Source organism: Narcine bancroftii, chromosome 1, assembly GCF_036971445.1.
Source record: "Narcine bancroftii isolate sNarBan1 chromosome 1, sNarBan1.hap1, whole genome shotgun sequence".
Classification (NCBI taxonomy): Eukaryota; Metazoa; Chordata; class Chondrichthyes; order Torpediniformes; family Narcinidae; genus Narcine; species Narcine bancroftii.
Window position 1 is genome coordinate 135,432,707 of NC_091469.1, and position 22,369 is coordinate 135,455,075.

General features: G+C 40.5%; 1 protein-coding gene across 15 annotated transcripts in view; it reads right to left on the reverse strand.

Annotated features, from left to right (window-relative positions):
- Positions 1-22,369, reverse strand: part of LOC138764513 (teneurin-3) — a 4,541,667-nt gene that overhangs the window by 1,173,647 nt on the left and 3,345,651 nt on the right. For all 15 annotated transcript variants that reach the window (XM_069940598.1, XM_069940580.1, XM_069940589.1 and 12 more), the window contains one exon: positions 3,668-3,755. The gene's annotated coding sequence lies outside the window, so the exon portion shown is untranslated. The remainder of the gene's footprint in view (positions 1-3,667; positions 3,756-22,369) is intronic.

Genomic DNA, 22,369 nt, shown 5'->3' on the forward strand with positions numbered 1-22,369 from the left:
GGAACGCTACGGGAATCCAGAACCACATCAACTGCAAAGATTCATCATCCTTTGAACGAGGAATTTCTTTTGCTTTCAGTCTTAAAATTGCCTTCACCAATTTTGAAAATGTGACCCTTGGTTTCAAGTCCTCTGCCGGGGAAATGTCTTTCTGCATTTACCCTGATGAACTTTCTCAGAAGTTTGTCAATTTCAGTGAGATCATCATTCATGCTGCTAAACTACAGAGCATGGAGGCTTAGTCTAATCAAACTCTCACCAGAAAGTAATAATAATTTGATTGAAAAATCATTTTAGACTAATCAAGTGGAATTATTTGCACATGTACCAAAATTCTGCCTCCCAGGAACTTGTCTGGCAAAAATTTTGCTACTCTTCCTCCACAGCAAGACTGTAGACCAGAACTGTACACAATAATCCTGACGTGCTTTCACTCAGAACCTACAAGGTAGTATTCTTTACTTTTGTCTGCAAATCCTGATCAATATACCATTTTATTTTCCAAATTGACTGTTTGTTGGTATTCAGTGACTTGTATACAGGGAGGCTCAGATTTATTTGAATAGTCTTACCATTAAAAAAAATACTCAACATCTACTTTTCTCAACAGAAGTGGATAGCCACACATTTCTCCAGATTGCATCTGCATTTTCATTTTGCTTGAAACCCCTTTGCTTTCTCATTACAAATCATGTTCCCTCTTAGTTTCATGACATCAAAATTGTTTGGTTTCCTTAAAGAAATAATTGATATCAAATGTGAGTGAGTGGCCCAATATTGCCTACCTGAAGTTAAAATATTTTCCCCATCTTTGTTTTCTATCTCAACTACCTCTTGAGCCAGGATAATAATTTTAACCCAAATTCCTTCCGCTCTGGCCAGGTTGACCAGCGTTCTGTAATGGATCTTAATCAAAACGAATCCGCCATCCAATATTTTCCCTTTATTATATACAACCCAAAAATTGTATTTTGTTACTCTAATAAGATCTTGCAATCACATTAATTTCTTCTGTCTTTATATTATATGCTTAATACAGATTCCAATTAAAAAAATATTATCCATTTCGGTTTAGAACGCCGTGTTTTCTGGCTCCATTCTTCCTTAAATAAGGGAGTCACTTTGATCTGCAGGAAACATTCCAAGATCTGGAGAACTTTCGAAGTTCAAGGTCATATGTACCACAGCTCAATGATAGAGGTTGTTTTTTGAGAAGACCCGTAGCATCTCACACATAGTACAAGACTGTACGAAAGTCTATATAATGCTGGAGCAATTCAGAAAGTCAAACAGTAAAGATACATAACCAACATTTTGGCATTGAGCCCTCCAACAAGGTATGAACTGTCTTTACTACTTAAAGTACACTGCAGAGCCCACCTCACTGACAAAAGACAAAGGAGGAAAAACCCAACACCCAACCCCAACCAACCAATTTTCCCCTGCAACCGCTGCAACCGTGTCTGCCTGTCCCGCATCGGACTTGTCAGCCACAAACGAACCTGTAGCTGACGTGGACATTACCCCTCCATAAATCTTCATCCGCGAAGCTAAGCCAAAGAAGAAACACTTTTTGACCTGCTGAGTTGCTCCAACATTGTAGTTTTACTTTAATCTCGGGGTGCACTATAGTGTTTTACCCCAATCTACTATAATCAACCTATCCCTCGTTCCTTCAAAGCTTTCCTTTATTTTGGGTTTTTTTTCCCCCAATAGAATTAGGCAAAGGTTTTCTTTTAATATTTCCTCCATCGTTTCTTACTCCCTATTAGAGATTCTCTTAATCTAGTCTGTCAAAAGATCTGCATTTGCCCTTTTAACACATCAAAACATTTAGAGCACATTATATTTCTTGCAAGTTTACTTTTTATCCCATTTTCCTGTCTCCATCAATTTCTTGTGCACCCTTTGGTGAATCCCAAAAGCTCCAAATCCTCAGGCATCCTGCTTTTTGTTAAAAAAAAACAAACATTACCTTGAATTTGATGCCATTTAAAATTTTTTTCCATGGAAAATCATTTTTTGATCAACCTTTTCCCATTCCCTATTCTAAAATGCCTATTCTTGAGACATAACTCAACAGAGATAGAAATCATTTTAAAAAAATTTAGAAATGTATTCCTTATTTTGTTAGCACTATTTTGATTTGCCCATCTATATAGAAATTTAAATACTTTTATAACTACTGTGTTACTTTGTACATGCACTTTAAATCTGGTCATTTATCCTGCACCCTACATCAGAACTACTGTTTGGATATTACCATGAAGGCTTTCTATTCCCTGCTGCTTTTTAGCTCTGCCCAAACTGTTTATAGTTCTATACCAAAATCTTCTGAGTCGATGTCTTTTTTCCCTTCTGCGGAGTCAAGGTTAATGGCCATGAATGGAACTAGGGAAGTTAAGTGTAGAGACAACCATGAGACTGAAGCACTTTTGAAAAACATTAGGCCATCATGTCAAAACAACAGATAGCTCAAGACTGCAAACCCCTTCAAATGAGTGCATATCCTTCAACTTACCTGGGCTCAGTGAACTTATGGGATTAAATTTTATATCTTTCTCCTGAATAATTCAAATGTATGCAGTTCATTGCTGTTGATAACTTAATATTTCTTGTTTAAACTTCAATTAATCCTTCTTACAACTGATTCTACATATGAACTTCATACCACTCAGTAGTAAAATCAGTTGGGCCAATTAAAAAGTTTTCTCTCCATATTTGAAGGCATACAAGACACCCCCCCCCTCCAATTTTAGGAAAAAAAATATTTTAGTGTATTTACAGGCAAGTTGGCGAACTACTTCCTCCTGCAAGACCCCTTGTAGATAACACACGTATGGGCCTTCACTCACCTTGATGGAACCCACACCCCATCCCAGCCTTGTGTGGGTGAAACACTGAAGCCTCCTTGTACACCAGCAACGACACGTCCTCCTGCTTGCCGCACACTGAGGGTCAGGCAACTTCGCACCCCTAGCCTACAAACGCCAATTAATTGACAGGTGCGCCTAGGACTCACAAGCACACCAGGGTGGGAGGGAGAGAAGCCGGTCACTACGGCAATGGGCAGGGCCCACCGTCACAGGGAGCAGAGGATCAGTTGTTTACTTTGAGGGGAGCTCTTGGCCTCAGTGATCAGACTCCATGCTGAGCCTTTGTTTGATGAGCACAGCACCCCCCCTCCCCCGAGCAAATTGAATGAAGTGTAGGTGGGAGGGTGGGGGGGGGGGGGGGCAGGAGGCAGCAAGCAAGTGGCCTGTTGAGCTGGCACCAACTTGTGAATCAAAGCTTCCATTAGGTTCATGAGATGGTAGCACCAAAAATATCACCTTCACATCCAAGACCTGGTGGGCTTTTTGGAGCCATTTTTTAGGAAAAAGGTTGTTAAAAAGAGTGTATATTATTGGCTCTGCATTGTATCATAAAAGTTGCTACACTTAAAGAGAAAGAATACCATTTGGATATTGTTTATTTGAAATATTGTTACAAATGTATTTTCCAGACTCTTATGTGTTTTTGTGCAGTGCGAATGTTCCTTGTCACTTAGTTCAAGCATGGAAGCATTAGTTTCATACGAGGGTTATTGTTTCAGACCAGGATTACCTAACAATCAGTCAACGAAAACAAACACATCCACAAAAATGGAGAAGATCCCACTTCTTACCTTATGAAGGAAGGTGGGTAACAGATTTAAACACCTGTAGATGGATCCAAGGAAGTCCTGCAGTAAGACCTGGTTTTGAGAATGATCACTGCAAAAAATAATGCAAAAAATATCTTAAGTTTCAAGTGAATTTTTCTTGTAAATCCAAGTGACTTCAGTTTTTACATTTCCACTCTGAGAGGCTGAATAAAATAACTTCTGAAGTTAATAGAACCCTCCCTTAGTTCACCTTATTATGACTTAGGCTAAAAAAAAAGCTTGAAAAGTTTTTTTTATTTAATTTTTTTATTTTTTTTATTTTTCACACCATAAATCACATTAGCCATGATATACACTTTTTCTTGATGAGTAAAAACACACCAAAATGCTGGAAGATCTCAACTGTTTTTTTTTTCCCCAGCATTTATTGGAGACAAAGCTATAAAAGATGTTTCTTGAAAGCTGATTCCTCACATCAGGTGATTCACAATTGTGAAATTAACAAGAAATGATAGGTGCAATTACCTCTTTGCAAATATTTATCAGATGGATGCCTGTGTAGCTTGTATCCTTTCGAATAGGGGTAAGGCACACTCCAGCTTGATGTTCACCCTCAAAGCTGGGGCTTGGGTGGAGTACGAAGCCTTGTTTTTTAAGGTTCTTTCCTTTAATCTGTGATGTGGTGAGTGGCAAGCTGGTATTTCTTGTCCATCTCTAATTGCATTTGATTTGAGCAAGGTTTCAAAGAACAATTAAAAGATGACCACATTATTGGGCTGAAGTCAGACTAGTTAAGGTTGTTAGAGAACCAGATGTTAGCAGCAATCAGGTGGTTTGATGATCACCATTACTGATGGTAGTCTTTATTCATTCCAGATCTAGATTCTCGGTTGAGTTGATAAGTTGTATTAAAATCCAGTCTGCCAAATTTTATTCCAGTTACTGACTGCTATTCCATCACAGATGTGACATGATCTGCTGAGTTCTCCAGCAGTTTTTTTTTGGATGAAAGACATTCATTTATTTACTGATTTTGATGAAAGCAGGAAGTGCATAGAAAGAGATAATGGAAGGTCAGATGCAATTCAAGGTTGGAATGGTTTGCGAAGAGGTCAGCGCAAAGCTATTACAGTGCCAGCGACCCTACTTCACATCTGGTGTTGTCTGTAAGAAGTTTATATGTTCTCCCTGTGTCTGTGTGTTGTTCCAGTTGCCTCCCGCTCTTCAAAACATAGAGGGACTATAGGTTAATTGGGATATTTGGGTGGCAATAGTCTTGTAAGCCAGAAGGGTCTGTTACAATGCTGTATATCAAAATTTAATTTATTAAAAATGTAAAATTTAGATTTAAGTCAGTCAAAGGTGAATGGGGCCAAAAATGTGAAGCTCTTTAATAGTTTTCAAGATACATTAGAATTTGGACTGATAATTAATGGGTGAAAAAGTTGAAAAGAAAGTGAAAGAATTTCAACGTGTAGACATGAAACTACAAGGAAATAATAAGTTGATTGGAGGAAGAAGCTGAGTGTCATTTATACAAGTGAGGGACTGTGCAGTGGAGTGGCCATCATAAGAGTGGGCTTTGGCTCAACAGACTCTCACAAGAACAGGTAAGAGGCAAGGGATAGTAGGAGTTGCAGTTTAAAAAAAAAACACACAATTCAAGGAACAAAAAAAAAGTGATTCAGCAGATCAGCACAGGTAAGGGCAGGTTTTAGATATCATATATATTGTTCCTCTAGTCAGAAACAGTGAGTATGGCAGCTAAGGCAGGGGAATGTTCCTCTTGCAGAATGTGGGTTTGTCAGAGAAGCCAGTAGTATCCCTGGCGACTTCATCTGCAACAAGTGCATCCAGCTGCAGCTCCTGACAAGCCGAGTTAAGGAAATGGAGTTTGATGGATCATTCAGGAGGCAGAGGGGGTGAAATATATAAGTTACAGGAGGAGGGTAGATGAGTGACAGACAGGAGAGAGAAGGGAACAAGTAGGAAGTGCACGACACCCCTGTGGCTGTTCCCTTTGATAACAAGTATATCTTTTTTAGGATACTGTTGGAGGATTGGACCTAGCAGGCACAAGCCATGGTGATCAGGTGTCTGGCATGGAGTCTGGTCCTGTGGCTAACAAAGGAAGGGAGGAGAAGGGGTGTGCTGTAGTGATAGGGGATTTAATAGTTAGGGGAATAGATAAGGGCTTTTGTGGATGATATGTTGCCTCCCTTGTACCAGGGTTTGAATATCACAGATTGAGTTCACAGCATTCTCAGGAGGAAGGGTGATCAGCCAGATGTTGTGATCCATATAGGGATCAATGATGTTGGTAGGAAAGGTGAAGAGGTCCTGCAAGGAGAGTTCAGGGAGTTAGGAACTAGGTTGAAGGGCAGGATCTCCAGGGTTGTGGCCTCAGGATTGCTACCCATGCCTCATGCTAGTGAAGTTAGAAACAGAGGGACAATTCAGTTTAACCCATAACAATGTAGCTTAAGACCTGGTGCAGGACAGAGAGCTTCAGGTTTTTGGACCACTGGGTTCTCTTCTAGGGAAGATGGGACCTGTTCTGACAAGACAGTTTGCATCTGAACTGGAAAAAGGCGAATATCCTTGTGAGAAGGGTTGCTAGTGCTGGTCCAGTGGATTTAAACTAGATTTGCAGGGGGGTGGCAACCAGAGTGCCAGAGCAGGTAGAAGAGTGGAGGAGGGAAAAGATGATGTGAAAACTTCATGCACTGTTAGAAGTCAACAGGTTGTATGTGGTGGAAATTTTCTAAAGTGCATCTACTTCAGTACAAGTATTGTAGGAAAGGCGGTTAAGCTTAGAGCATAGATAGGCACTTGGAAATTATGACATTGTAGCTGTTAGTGAAACTTGGTTGCAGGAGGGGCAGGGCTGGCAGCTCAGTGTTCTGGGCTTCTGTTGCTTTAGACATGATGGAACAGGGAGGGTGAAAGGGGGAAGAGTGGCATTGCTCTTCAGGGAAAGTATCACAGCTGTGCTCAGGCAGAACAGACCAGAAGGCTCATCTAATGAGCTATTGTAATGGATATGTGTTAATCTTTAGTTTTAAACTATATTTCTCATATTTAAATGTCTTAGTAGATGTATTCTTAGTAAGTTAGTTTCATGGTTACAGGGGCATAAAGGCAAAACTTTAGCATTTTACACATAAATGGTCCTTTGAGATAGAAGACATAAGTCAGTTTGGAATAAAAATGGATGCTGATTGAAGTTATATTCAAGAAGATGAAAAGGATTTGTGATGGTTCTTGAGATATTGGAGACAGTAGGTGTTATTTCAGAAGCACCTGTAGAAACACATGGCCATTTTAGTTCTGAGGAAAGCAAACTTTTCAGAAACACGTGGACTTGAATGCTTTTAGCACATTCGCATCAAAAGACCTTATGAGCTTCAAAGACAGAAATGATGTCACATACTATGTGACATAGAAATGGGAGAAATATTATCAAAATGAGAGACAAAGAGTTCAGTTTACAGAGTAAAAAAGTAAAAACCCTGTGGACACAAAGGTTGAAACACTGTGAAAGACAAGGTTGAGTTACAGTAACCAGAATTGGTGCTCTTGTGTATTCACTCCTGGGAAAGGGGGAACATAGAATCAATGGCTTTTGCAATAAGGAAGACCATTTCACTGTCTCTTTGGAAAAGAGGACAGATATCTACAGGGTCTATTTTTGTGTGGCCACTGCATTTCACCCTTATCTGGTCTGTGAACTCATCGTGGAAAAAACTAGCCACATTGTGAGTAAAGAGGCCTGAAGATGTGATGTTTAAAAGCACTTTAAGCCCTTTGAGCAAGACTAAAATGATTCTGAACTTTTAAAGATTAACTTTTCAGAGTGGGACTTAATTACACACACACCTACATATTACCTTTGCTCATAGTGGGGTTAAGTTTAGAGATAAGTAAGAAATGTTATGCTATTGATAGTTTAATAAACTCAGAATTCTGACTTAACAAGGAAATATTTAAAGTGACTTGCGATTCACAGTTTATCTCTTTGATCTCACCATCTCTTTGCTTCTGCACCTGAATCTTGTTTGTTTTATCTCACAGCCAGTTTCTTTCTGGACCTGACAGTCTGCTTCTTTTTATCTTTTTGCTGCTGTATCTTGCAAACTTTCTTTAAATCAATTATCCCAGTATTTTCTTCACTGACCAAGCTTTTAGATGTAACCTTTAACACAGGTTGCACATCTTTTTCCAAACGGGCAACCTTATCTCTTGACACAAAGTTTTGCATTCTACTTTTACCAACAAATTCCTTTTTAACTTCCCTGTTTTAACGCAAGCATCTGGTGCTACTGATTCATGCTATCTCTTTCCCTTCAAGAAAAAAAATAGTTCAGCTTTCTTACAATAATTACAAGATGAACCAAAAGGTTTACCCTATTTTTTTTTCTACCTTATTTTAGTGCTTCATGTTATGCTTTTGAAAAGGTATTTTGGGCACATTCTGATAATTGTCTGCAAATATAACAGTAATGTGTCCCTCTTGAAAAGTCTCACTTGGCTTTAAGATCAGGATTTAACACATCATAACCAGCTGTAACTTTTGTCTCTTTCTTTGACCACCCTGTTTTTCTCTCTAACTAGCTCAAGGAGTATTTTCCTAAATCCATCCTTATCAGCTGTAACTGCTATTTAAGAAATCTGTTCTCAAAAAATTGCTTTAACTCCTTCTCTTCAAAAATACCCCTTTACATAAAAGTCAGCCATAAGTTTCTGAATCACTTTTTTTTAATCATCGATACTTTTACCTCCGTAATTTTCAACACATTAGCAAGAAATAATAACTCCTACCTTTTTGCCTTTTTCATATCTGATTCCAAAAACTTCTTAACATCCATTTGGAGAATTTCACATAAGTTTTGTTTTCAAAACACATTCATCTGCGCCTTATACAGAATCTAACCAAGTTTGGAAAGTTTCATTTGGCTCATACTTAGTTTTGGGGTTTGAAACATTTTCATCTGCAAATTCTGCAGAATCTGACCAAGTTTCCATTTGCAAATCTACACAGATTGGCATTACCAAACATTTATCAAACCCCACCGCTGCTGTTTATCCACACACACAATAAGTCATTTAATTAGCTTTCAAAAGGTTTTTAACCAAACAAATTGAATAATTATCAATCAAACTCTCATCAAGCTCAAAATTTTAGTTTTTATTCCAGGACCTCTCACACAAGCAAGATGAGATGAGCCTCCAAATATTCCAAATATGTTACAAACTAACAACCCTTTTAAATTTAGTTTGGTACTAAAGGGACTTTTGTTAGCACTAACACAAGAACAACAAAAGAAAATTCACTTGATAATGGTGAATTCAAAATAATAGTTTTTATTAAAACAATCAATAGCATAACATTTTTTACTTAACTCTAAATTTAACCCCACTATGTGCGAATGTAAATGTACGTGTGTGTGGATATATAATTAAAGGCCCACACTGAAAAGTCAGTCTTTAAAAGTTCAGCATAATTTTAGTCTTACTTAAAGGTCTTAAATTCTGTTCAGAAATAATTATCAAGTGCTTTTATACATCAGGCCCTCTTTACTCACAATGTGGCTATTTTCTTCCATTATGAATTCACAAACCCAGACAAGGGTTAAACGAATGTGGTTATCCTCTTCCATGGTGAAGTCACAAACCAGGCAAAGGTTAAACGAAGTGGCCATACAAAAATAGACCTAGCAGAAATCAGTCCTCTTTTCCAAAGAGACAGCAAAATGGTCTTCCTTATTTCAAAAGTGACTGATACTGTGTTCCCTTTTTCCCATGAGTTACACATACGACAGATTCAATTCTGGTTTCTGGAACTCATCCTTGTCTTCCACAAGATTTCAACCCCCTGTGTCCATAGGGTTTTTTTTTTGTTCTGTCATCTCCAAACTGAACTAAACATATTTTCTCTCATTTTGATAATATATTTCTTGCATTTCTCATGTCACTGAAGCTCATAAGGTCTTTTGATACAAATGTGCTAAAAGTATTTAAGTATATTTATGTCTCTGAGAAGTCTGCTTTCCTCAGAACTAAAATGGCTGTGTGTTTATACAGATGCTTCTGAAATATCACCTTGTGGTGACACACATGTTGGTAGTGGAAAACTGGCCCCGTTTTCACGCTGCAAGACTGTCTCTTCTGGTCCAGACTGGAAGGGTGCGTGTGCAAATGTGTCCTCATGATTCAAGTGGCGGAATGTGGGGGGTGGGGACTGGAGACAGGCTTGAAGGCTGCAGCACGGAATTCAATAAAAGAAGTCTATGTTACTCGAGTTCTCAGCCTGTTGTCTCAAGCTCTCTGCTGCATTTGTGCAAAACTCACTACACTATTGACCCTAATGAGTCTCCACGTCCTGAAGACTCGACACAATGAAATCCATAGGCTCATTTGTATTGATGCTGCCAACATTCTGGTTTGGCCAAGTGGAGGCCCAGTTCCTGATCAAACAGATAACCTCTGATTCAACAAGATACTTGACCAAGAAATCGCCTCACGGATCGAAGACCTCACCCAGGCCACCAGAGGAAGGAAAATATATGGCTCTTAAAAACCTCCTCATTAGCATGTATGGCCTCTCATGATGGGAGAGAGACACCAGGCTCCTTCATTTGGACAACCTTGGGTGAAATGCTCACACTGGCAGAAGGGCACAAGCCCTGCCTTATGTTCGAGCAGGCGTTCCTCACAAAAATGGCCGAAGATATCAGACTCCTATTGGCCGACGTGGATTTCAGTCACCCACGCAAGGTTGCAGCATGAGCAGATGTTCTCTACCATTTCACATGCTAGGCCATAGACTCAGTCAACCACATTACATGGCCACCGCCGAGGACAATGCCCAAGGCCATTCCACCATGTGAACAGGCCCCTCTCAGCCAGAGAACAGAAATGCCCAACCCAAAATGGTACTTCTACCAATCAGCGTTGGGACGCATCCACTTGCATGTGGCGCAAGCCACGCTCATTTCCAGGAAACAATGGGGCCAGCCACCATTAGTGGTTGTGGCGGCTGGCCGACTGAACAGCCTTCTCCACATCTGGGACAGGATCTCAGGCCACAGGTTCCTTGCAGACACGAGGGCAGAGATAAGTGTCATATCCCCTACAGCACTCGAGACATGCACAAGGCCCCATAGCCCATCCCTGCGCACTGCCAATAATGCCATTAAAACTTTTGGCAAGAGGCGAATTCCTCTACATTTCAGTGAGACCAAATTTAATTGGTCCTTCACGTGGGCTTCAGTGGACAAACCTCTATTGGCCGCAGATTTCCTGTGGGCACATTCCCTACTGGTGAACCTCTAGGGCAGATGATTAGTCCATGCTGAGATTTTACAGACCGTGCCCCTCGGCATGTCCAATGAGGCATCCACCCAGCTCGCTTCCGTGAATACTCCACATGGCCAATACAGCTGCCTCCTCACTAACTTTCCCTCCATTCTATGCCCCCAGTTCACTGTCGCCATGTCAAAGCACGCCGTCCAGCACCACATTGTGACCACTGGCCCACTATTGCATTCGTGAGCCAGCCGCCTGGCCCTGGACAAACTTAACCTCGCCAAGGAAGAGTTTAATTGTATGGAAGAACTTGGCATCATCTGCTGTTCCGATAGCCTGTGGGCCTCACCCCCCCCACTTGGTGCCAAAGTCCAACGGCAGATGGAGACCCTGTGGCTACCCAATCGCTACCCCATTCACCACATCTAGGATTTTGGAGTGAAGCTCCATGGCACAAAGCTATTCTGTAAAGTTGACCTGATTCGGGGAATACCATCAGATCCCCATGCAGTCTCACGATGTCCAGAAGACCACTATCGTCACTCCATTCGGCCTGTTTGAGTTCCTTTGCATGCCATTTGACTTAACAAATGTGGTGCAGATGTTCCAGCTCCTCATGGATGTAGTCAGCAGAGACTTGCCTTTTCTTTTCATCTACCTCAGCGACATCCTGGTAGGCTGCAGCATGCCCGAAGAGCACATGACAGACCTGCTCCAGCTTTTCAACCACCTTGCACAGTTCGGCCTCACCATTAACCTGGAGAAGTGCCAGTTCAGTCTCAAGGAAATAGACTTTTTGGACCACAAGATTAACAAAGATGCCGCCACACCCCTACCCGAAAAAGTCGAGGCCATACGACAGTTCGGCAGGCCAACAACACTGAAGGGTCTACAAGAGTCCGTGGGCATGGTGAATTTTTACAACGGGTTCATCCCTGTTGCAGTCGAGATTATGTGCCCTCTTTTTGCCCTGATGTTGGATTAAAAAAAAGAGCTCACATGGTTGGATGAAGCTCACAGCGCTTATCCCTGTTGCAGTCGAGATTATGTGCCCTCTTTTTGCCCTGATGTTGGATTCAAAAAAAGAGCTCACATGGTTGGATGAAGCTCACAGCGCTTTTGAGGAGGCCCTGGCCCATACTAGTCCACCTACGAATGGATGTACTGACAACCCTCACAGTCAATGCATCAAATACAGCAGTAGGCAGTGTCCTGGAACAGTTTATTAAAACAACTCATGGAGACCTCTCGCCTTTTTCAGTTTCCACCTGCAACAGCCTGAACTGAAGTACAACGTGTTCGACAGAGCTGTTGGCCCTCTACCTGGTCATCCGCTATTTCCACCACTTCTTGGAGGGGCGACTATTTACTGTCTGCACGGACCACAAGCCACTCACTTTCGCCTTCTCAAAGTCCTCTGACCCGTGGTCTGCTCGACAGCAGAGGGACTTAGACTATGTCTCTGAATTCACCACCGCTATTGGCCATCTCTCCAGAAGATGCAATGTTGTCACTGATGCACTCTCCAGACCAGCGATCAATGCATTAGCACAAGGCATCAATTACCATCATCTGGCTCACGCCCAGCAAGACAACCATGAAACGCACACCTTCAGGACTGTGGTCACAGGATTGCAACTCTAAGACTTCCCTCTTGATGCAATGGCACTATGCTCCTCTGTGACGCCTCCACAGGCCAAACCCAGCTGCTGGTCCCTGCCCAATGGAGGAGAATGGTATTTTACATAATCCACGGTTTGTTGCACGCTTCCATCTGCGTGACAGTGCGGCTGGTGTCCTCCAGATTTGTTTGGCATGGCCTATGCAAGCAGATCATGGAGTTGGTGAAAACCTGCATGGACTGCCAGACTGCCAAGGACCATCAGTTCGACACTCCAACCCGCAGGTTCCAGTACGTCCACCGGGACATAGTCAGGCTCTTGCCAGTCTCCCGAGAGTCGCACTACCAGCTCACAGCAGTGGACAGGTTCACTTGTTGGCCAGAGGCCATTCCCATTCCAGAGGCCTCTACCAATATGTGTGCCAGGGCTTTCCTCTCTGCCTGGGTCTCCCGTTTTAGAATCCCAGTGGACATAATGACAAAAGGAGGAGTGCAGTTCACCTCTGCCCTGTGGACCAAGCTCTCTAAGCTCCTTGCCTCGTACCATGGCCTACCACCAACAGGCTGGTTGAGCGCTTCCATCGCCACCTCAAATCAGCACTGATGGTATGGCTTGAGAAGCCCAACTGGGTAGATGAACTGCCCTGGGTTCTCCTAGCGATACACACAGTACTTAAGGAAGACCCAGGAGCCTCCTCTGCTGAACTAATCTATGGTGAGGCCCTCGCAGTCCCTGGCCAGTTTCTTTTGCCAGCACCCAATCAGAACACTGACACCACAGTCGTCCTCAAGAGGTTGCAAGACAAATTGGGCTGCCTTGCACCACTGCCACCATTGCGACATGGTCAGCCACCCTGCAACTAGCTCCCAGAATTGTCCTCCTGTGAGTATGTATTCGTGCAAAGGGATGCAAACAGGACTCCCCTTCAGCTCTCCATGAAGGACCCTACAAGGTGATGCAAAGAAACATGTTCACCTTTATGCTCGACATTGGGGGTAAGGAGGAATTATTCATGCTGGACCATTTGAAACCAGCCCACCTGGACTTGTCCCAACCAGTACAGGTCCCCCCCACCGGTACATAGGGGGCCGCCGAAACAGCAGACCTCACTCTTGATGCTGGTTCTGAAGGTGGGTTGGGGTTGTGTGGAGGTGCACATATTTGGAGTGGCGAACTAGCCCTGCTTGTCATGCGCAGTCAGTGGGGAAGCTGTGGTAAAGATGGCATTGGGGGACCATCTCTTCCGGACCAGACCGGAAGGGCAAGTATGCACTTGCATCCTAGTGACACAAGTGCTGGAACATGGGGAGCAGGATCAGAGAGAGCCTTAAAGGCTGCAGAGTGGAATTCAAGGTAAAGCAATTGTGTTACTTGAGGTCTGAGCCTGTGGTCTCAGTCTTTTCACTGTGCTCGTGCACAACCCGCTACAACCTATTGGTTCCAGTATCTCAAGAACCATCAAAAATCATTTTCATCTCTTGACTCTCAGTTCAATCAGCATCCATTTTCATCTCAAAATGGTTTGTCTTCTCTCTCAAAGAACCATTAGTTTTTAAAATGCTAATGTGTTGTCTTTGTGCCTCTGTAACCACCCAAACTAGCTTACTAAGAATACATCTACTAAGACATTTATATTTGAGAAATATAGTTTAACATTAAACTAAACATTAACACAAATCCATTACACTATATGATTGGAGCTCAAGAACAGGAAAGGTAGGATCACTCTCATGTGGTTGTATTATACACCATCCAATAATCAACAAGAATTGGAGAAGAACATCTAGAGAGATAGAAGACAGCTGCAGGAAACATAAAGTTGTGCTGTAAAAAGGGCTAGATAACTTGAGTTTGTCAAACGTGCTCAGGAAAGTTTTTTTTAAATATCAATATATAGAGGTACCAACTAGAGAGAGTGCAATACTGGATCTCCTTTTAGGGAACAAGACTGGATAGGTGATAAAATTATGTGTAGGGGAACATTTTGGGTCCAGTGATCATAATACCATTAGTTTCAAGTTAATTATGCAGAAGGATATGTCTGGGCCTTGGGTTGAGATTCTAAATTGGAGAAAGGCCAATTTTAAGGAAATGGGAAAGGATCTAGAATGCATGTTTTCCGGTAAGGATGTGTGAGGTCAGTCGAGGACATTAAAAGGTGAAACTTTGAGAATAGAGTTTGTACGTTCCTGCCAGGATTAAAGGCAAGGTTAGCAGGAGTAGGGAATCTTGGTTTTCGAGGGATATTGCGGATCTGGTTTGAAAGAAGAGAGAGGTGTAAAACAGGGATAGGCAACATGGAGCAAATAAGGTACATGGGGGGTATTTTAAAAAATGCAAGAAAATCCTCAAAGAAATTAGGAAGACTAAATTAAAAAAAGACAAGGTTCTTTGGTGGACAATGTGAAGGAAAATCCTGAGGGTTTATACGTATATTAAGGGCAAAAGGTTAGTTAAGGGACAAAATTGCTCTCTTGAAGATCATAGTGGTCGGCTTTGTATGGAGCCAAAAGAAATGGGGGAGATCTTAAATGTTTTTTTTCATCAGTTTTCACTCAGGAAACAGGCACAGTCATGGGAAGTATGGAAAACAAACAGTGAGGTCATGGAACTGATATAGATTAAAGAGGAGGAGGTTCTTGCTGCCTTAAAGTAAATAAGACTAATCTCCAGAGCCTGACATGATATTCCTTCAGACCTTGGAGGAGGCTAAGGTAGAAATTGCAGGGGTTTCTAGCAGAAATATTTAAAATGTCCTTAGATATGGGCATGGTGCCACAGGGTTGGAGAGTAGCTCGTGTTGTTCTGTTGTTTACAAATGACTCCAAAAGTAGTCCTGGAAATTTATAGGCCGGTGAGCCTGACATCAGTAGTAGGTAAATTATTGGAAGTTATTCTAAGAGATTGGATATTCAATTATTTGAAAAGCCAGAAACTGATTAGGGATGGCCAACATGGCTTTGTGCGTGGTAGGTCGAGTTTAACCAAACTTAAAGTTTTTCGAGGAGGTTACCATGAAAGTTGATGAAGGAATGGCTGTGGATGTTGTCTCAATGGACTTTAGTAAAACCTTTGACAAGGTCCCACATGGGAGGTTAGTCTGGAAGGTTCAGATGCTTGGTATTCACTGAGTAGTGAACTAGATTAGACAATGGCTGGGCGGGAGAAGCCAGAGTGTAGTGGTGGATGATTGCTTCTCAGATTGGACAGGTGATGTACCTCAGGGATCAGTACTGGGACTGTTGTTGTTTGTCATCTATAGCAATGATCTGGTTGATAATGTGGTTAATTGATCAGCATGTTTGCAGATGACACTAAGATTGGAAGCGTTGTGGACAGTGAAGAAGAATTTCAAAGCTTGCAGAGGGATCTGGACCAGGTTGAAAAGAGGGCTGATAAATAACAGATGGAATTTAATGCAGACAAGTGTGAGGTGTTGCATTTTGGAAGGATAAAAGAAGATGTAAATGGTGAGGAGTGCAGTATAACAGAGGGACCTGGGAATACAGATACACAATTTCCTGAAAGTGGCGTCACAGGTGGATAGGGTTTCTGAGAACTTTTGGCATATTGGACTTCAGTAATTAAAGTATTGAGTACAAGAGCTGGGATGTTTTGGTACAGTTTTATAAGACATTGGTGACTCCAAATTTGGAGTATTGTGTGAAGTTTTGGTCACTTAATTACAGAAATGATATTAATAAGATAGAAAGAGTGCAGAGAAGATTTAATAGGATATTGCCTGGACTTTAGGAACTGAGTTACAGGGAAAGGTTAAACAGGTTAGGACTTTATTCCCTGGAGCATAGAAGAATGAGAGGAGATTTGATAGAGGTTTTTAAAATTATGAGGGGAGTAGACAGAATTAATGTCAATAGGCTTTTTCCACTGTGAGTCGGCAAGATACAAACCTGAGTGCGAAAAGGGAAAAGTGTAGGGGGGAATTTCTTCACACAGGGAGTGGTGGGAGTGTGGAATGAGCTGCCAGCTGAAATGGTGATTATGGGCTCAATTTTTAACATTTAAGAAGAATTTGGACAGGTACATGGATGGGAGAGGTATGGAAGGCTATGGACTGGGTTGAGGTCAGTGGGACTAGGCAAAAATTTTTTTTGGTGCAGACTAGAAGAGCTGCAGGGCTGTAGTGTTCTATGGCATAGAAGCGGCAGAAGGACAGCTTCTTCCCCACTGGTATCAGATTCCTGAATAATCAACGAACCAAAGACACTGCCTTACTTTTTTTGCACTTTTTAAAATTTTTTATTTATTGTTGTCAAAGTGCTTATATGAATGTTTGCACTGTGGATGTTGCTGGAAAACGCCAAATTCTGTGACTTGTTCATGACAATAAATTCTGATTTTGATATGATTCTTGCACCCAGATCTGTCGCCATCACGTACTTAACTTTGTTGGGAGGAGAGTGAGAACGTCAGGATCACCCATGTGGCGGTGAGCTACACAGAGGAGTTTAGCTGGGTGGTGTTTGGGGAGCTGAAGAATGCAATGTTGTGGCTAGTGAATAACAAAAAGAACGTCATCTTCATGGTGTGCTAAAAGAAATGAGTGAGTGTATTCTTTATTTGTTTGTAAGCTGTGGCAAATCAGTGCCGCTACAGATCCTTAGATCACTGTTTATGGCTCAGACGTTATTCACCCTGCTATTGTTGCACTCATCTCTCTTTAGCTAGCCATCAACTTGCTTTGTTTTAGTCTTTTAACTTCTAAACTTATTCAAATATACAAAAGTTAATTAAACAGAACTCAATTTGCATTGGCTGAGTGAGCCTGATCAGATTTAAATTCAGTTCCCAGTCAGCTTTCCAGAGATGTCAATCATGTGTCAGTAGCAACAAAGCTTTATAGAAAAGGTGATTTCAGTTTGTTCAAGTCTTGTAGACATTTCAAATTAACTTTTGTTTCAATGCTTGCTGTTTCCCACTATTTTTTTTTAACTGAGGCAAACTTTGGACCGGTTTGGAATTCCCAGCAATGAACTTTTGTCTCAGTTTGGTGCTTAAGTCTGAAGGACAGCCCAATCCTGAATCTGTGCTCCACCATGGCAAAAGGGCATAAACACACATTTACAAATAATGTTTAGTTGGTGTAAAATCATTGTTAATTTAATATCAGATCATTCAAAGATGTGGGATTGGGGGGAAAACAATTCAGGCCCCTGACCTGTTCAGTTATTCAATAAGATTATAACATACACTTTAGACCAGATTGCTGCCTGGTCCTTCCATTCTTTGATTCACAATGTGTGCTAAAGTCCATAAATCTCATCTTTCAATATGTGTTTGTGGAAGCTCAAGGAATAAAATATGGTAATTATTTTCAAAAGGATGTGCAAAATTGCAAAGAGTTCACTAAGTCAAATATATGATCATTTTCATCTCAAAGAATCTTTGAGTGAAATATTCATTAAGCTAAATAGGACACATATTAATTCAACTTTTGTATGCAAATTGCTCATTAGAGATTATCATTCTGGTAACATAAATATATGAAATCTGAACAAGTTACATTTATTTTGCTAAAAGGAACTTAGATGATATATTAACAAAAGTATCATATTGAGAAGGCATATCAATTAAACTCAATTTATAACGAGAGATAAGTTGGTTAAGAATTAGAAATCTTTTAAATTATATGCTAAAGAGAAATTATGCAAGATAAGCAATGATGTATTGTAAGATTCCAAAAGGATCAATGTCCTCCCCTTGGGAGTGATTCTGTTTATCATATATCATTATTCAGAGTTTTTCATTTTATCTATTGTAAAATACACAACATCACAGGTCAGCACACGCTGTGATCAGTGTGTCAGTGCTTGAATTAACTGATATATTCTTCTCCATTATGGACAAATGAAATAGCTGAAGATCTCAACATCATCAACAGTGACCTTCACCTCGTAAAAACCTTTTTTAAAATATACAAGCAGAAGCAGGCTACTCAGCCCATCAAGTTCACTCTGCCATTCCATCATGAGCTGATCCATTCTTCCACAGCCCCACTCCCTTTGCCTTCATCCCATAATCTTTACTATCCTGACTCTTTAGATACTTATCAATTCCTGCCTTCAATCTGCCCAACACTTGGCCTCCACGGTCGCCCATGGTAGTAAACTCCAGAGGTTCACCACTCTCTGGCAAAAATAAATCCTCTGCATCTGCATTTTAAGTTGTGCCTTCTTGTCCTAGACTCCCCCCACCATGGGAAACAACTTTGCCACATCTACTCTGTCAAAGCCTTTCAACAATTGAAACCTTTCTTCACCGTCATTCTTCATGACTGCAAGGAGTACAGTCCAAGAGCCATCAAACGTAGATGGCAGAAGACTATATTTTAAAATGGAATTTTAAATTAATTAAAAGGAAAACAAATAGCCTATCATTGAAATGTGTAATTTATATTTGGAATAAAATTAAACAATTTGTGGGATTAAATGATGCCTCAATATCAAAACAGTTTAATAACCATGACTTTGGGTAATAGAATCTTAGCTTCCTGGTACCAACATGGTATCAGATGCATTGAAGATTGTTATAATCAACGGAGGTAATCTATGTCTTTTGAGGGATTTAAAAAAAATAATGTACCTAGCAACACTTTCTTCTGTTATCTCCAATTGTGATTTTTTTTGATTGAAAAGTGAGGACTATGCTCAGACATGGAAATTCTAATTTGAAAGGGGAAGGTAACCAAATTTATCTCCTAATATATATGCTCTGATCCAAGATCAAAGCCCAAAATCTGGACTTCATTATCGATGGAGAGATGGGAATCAGATTTGGATATTGTAATTGATCCACAATGCTGGTCAGATCTTTGTCAAGATAGTATGACTACCTTAATTAATTCTAAATAAGGACTGATTCATTATAATTTTCTGCACCAATTATAACTCACGCCTCAAAAGATACTTATTAGAAAATTCTGGTTTATTTTTACGTGTTTTAGGTGTGGTATAGATGTAGATACTTTTCTACATTCTACCTGGTTATGAATAAAATTAAGACCCTTTTGGATAGAATTGGGGGAAGTATTGACAAAAAATTGTGCAGCTGAACTTCCCTCTTGACCGGAATTGTTTCTGCTGAAGAATTTAGCAGTTATAGAAGTTCGCTTCTCCAGAAGTAAAACTAAATTTATTAAAATTGCATTGTCAATAGCCAGGAAATGTATAGTGATAAAATGGAAATCTAATTCCTTACTTCACATTGATCATTGGAACATGGAAGTGCAAAGTGTATTCCCCTTGAGAAGATTAGGAATTGATATAGTATGTTCGTTGAAATTTAGCAACCTTATTTAGGTTACTTAAATACCCAGATTATATAACTTATTTTTATATTTATCAATTAGTATACACTTTATTAGAAATTTAATACTTTTAAAATGATGTGACTCCGAGATGTCGAACTTGCTCCTGTTGCTTTTTTTTCTATTTTCTTTCTTTTTATCTCCCTCTATTCCCTCCTGACTGTCCCCTTTTCTTTCAAATCTGGGGGCGAGGTGGGGGTGGGGGGGGATGTTGCAGGGAGAAGAGGGACTCCTCTTTCCTTTTAATTTTTTTTCAGACCTTATGAATGCTTTTCTATGATTGTATATTTGGGAAATTATATATTATTAATTATTTCTAATGTATAGTCATTAAATCAATTGAGTTCTATATTCGGTATTTTCTTAAAACTTAAACAAAATATTCAAACAAAAAAAGACATCAAACGTTCTTCCTATGCCAAACTCTTCATTCCAGGAATCATTCTTGTGCATCTTCTCTGAACCCTCTCCAAAGCCAAAACATCTTTTCTTAAATAAAATTCCTAAAACTGTATCCTATACTCTGTAAAGCCTCCCCAGTGCGTAATAAACCCTGAACATCATATCCCTGCTCTTGTATCCTATTCCATTAGATATGAATGCCAACATTTCCCGTCTTCACCATTCACTCAACCTGGAGGCTAAACTTTTGACAACCTTGCACAAGGAGTACCAAGTCATCTTGTACCTCCCAATTTTGATTTTTTTTTTCTCTCCGTATCCAAGTAACATGCTGCCTTTGTATTCCTTCGACCAAACTAAATGACCATACACCTCCTCGCATTGTATTGCATTTGCCACTACTTTTCCCATTCTCCTTATCCATCTAAGTTTCTCTGCAGCTTCTCTGTTTCCTCGTTGCTGCCTGCCCCTCCGCCTATCTTGGTATCCTCTGTAAACTTAGCTGCAGAGCCATTTATTCCCACAATCCAAATCATTAACAAACATGAAAAAAAAAAGTACCCCAACCCTGACACCTGTGGAACACGACTGGTAACTGGTAGCCAAACAGAATGCTTCCTGCTGATCAGCCAATGCTCAAGAATCTTTCCTGTAATTCCATGGGCTTTCATTTTGTTGAGCAGCCTCGCGTCCGGCTCTTTGTCAAAGGCCTTTTGAAAATCCAAATATATGCAACATCCTTTGTTTATCTTCCCAAGACGTATATTCTTTTCCACCTTGTATTTTAATTTTTAAATTTAATTTAGAGATGCAGCAAGGTGACAAACCCTTCCAGCCCACGCTGCCCAAATTCGCCCATGTAACCTATTAACCCCGTAGGACTTTGGAATGCAGGAGGAAACCAGAGCACCCAGAGGAAGCCCACACAGATGCATGGAGAATGTACAAATTCCTTTCAGGTAGTGATGGATTCAAAGCCGTGTCATTGGGGCTGTAATTCTTTCTTTCTTTCTTCTTTCTTTGGCTTGGCTTCGCGGACGAAGATTTATGGAGTGTTGTGCTAACCACTGCACCAGTAGTTTTCAAACTTTTTCTTTCCACTCGCATACCATCTTAGGCAATCCCTCTGCGATCAGAGCTCTGTGATTAGTAAGGGATTACTTAAGGCGGTGTGTGAGTGGAAAGAAAAAGTTTGAAAACCACTGTTTTAATTGACTCGTTATGTGCACAGTTTCATAACCCCAAAGAAAATGAGCCAATGGCAATTTTTCTCAAGCAAAACATTTCAGTAACAATTGAGTCTAGAGCAGTGCTTCTCAATCTTCCCTTCCCACTCACATACCACCTTAAGTAATCCCTTCCTAATCACAGAGCACCGATGGCATAGGGATCACTTAAAGTGCTATGTGAGTGGAAAGAAAATAAAATTGAAAACAACTGCACTACACTAAGGGTTCACTTTGTCTCAAAAATAAATCTGATTTGACAGTTTAGACAAGGTACCAAATGATCATAGAATCATGGCATGTATGGAGGCCATTCTGCTCATCATGTATGTTCTCTATGCAAGAATAATTGAGGTGTGAAGATTAATTTCTTTCAAATACTTATCCTGTCCTATTTGAAAACCACAATTAAATCTGCCTTCACTGTAACCAAGTCAATGTTTTCTATTTGTAAAAAAAAATCCTTGCAATACTTTTTTTAAACTCCATGTTCCCAGATCCTGACTCCTCTCCATTTGCAGAGGGATGGACCCAGATGTCACAATCTCTGAACATAAGGTGCTTTATAACTAATGTGCTGGATGATCTTTGCCTTCATTATTATAGAAATAGATTATTTGGATGTAACTAATTGTTGTTTGTGGGAGCTTGTGCAGAACAAGTTATCAGGCTTCTCACAATTAAAAACTGTACTTGAGAAGTACAGTAAAATCTTGGTTGTCTGGAATTCATGCAACTGGCAATAAAAATTGCAGAAAATAAGTGAGTGAAGAAGATGGAAGCTTAAAATTGGTGTGCCTTGCCGTTAGTTCTCCATGTACACAATGCACCATTTGAA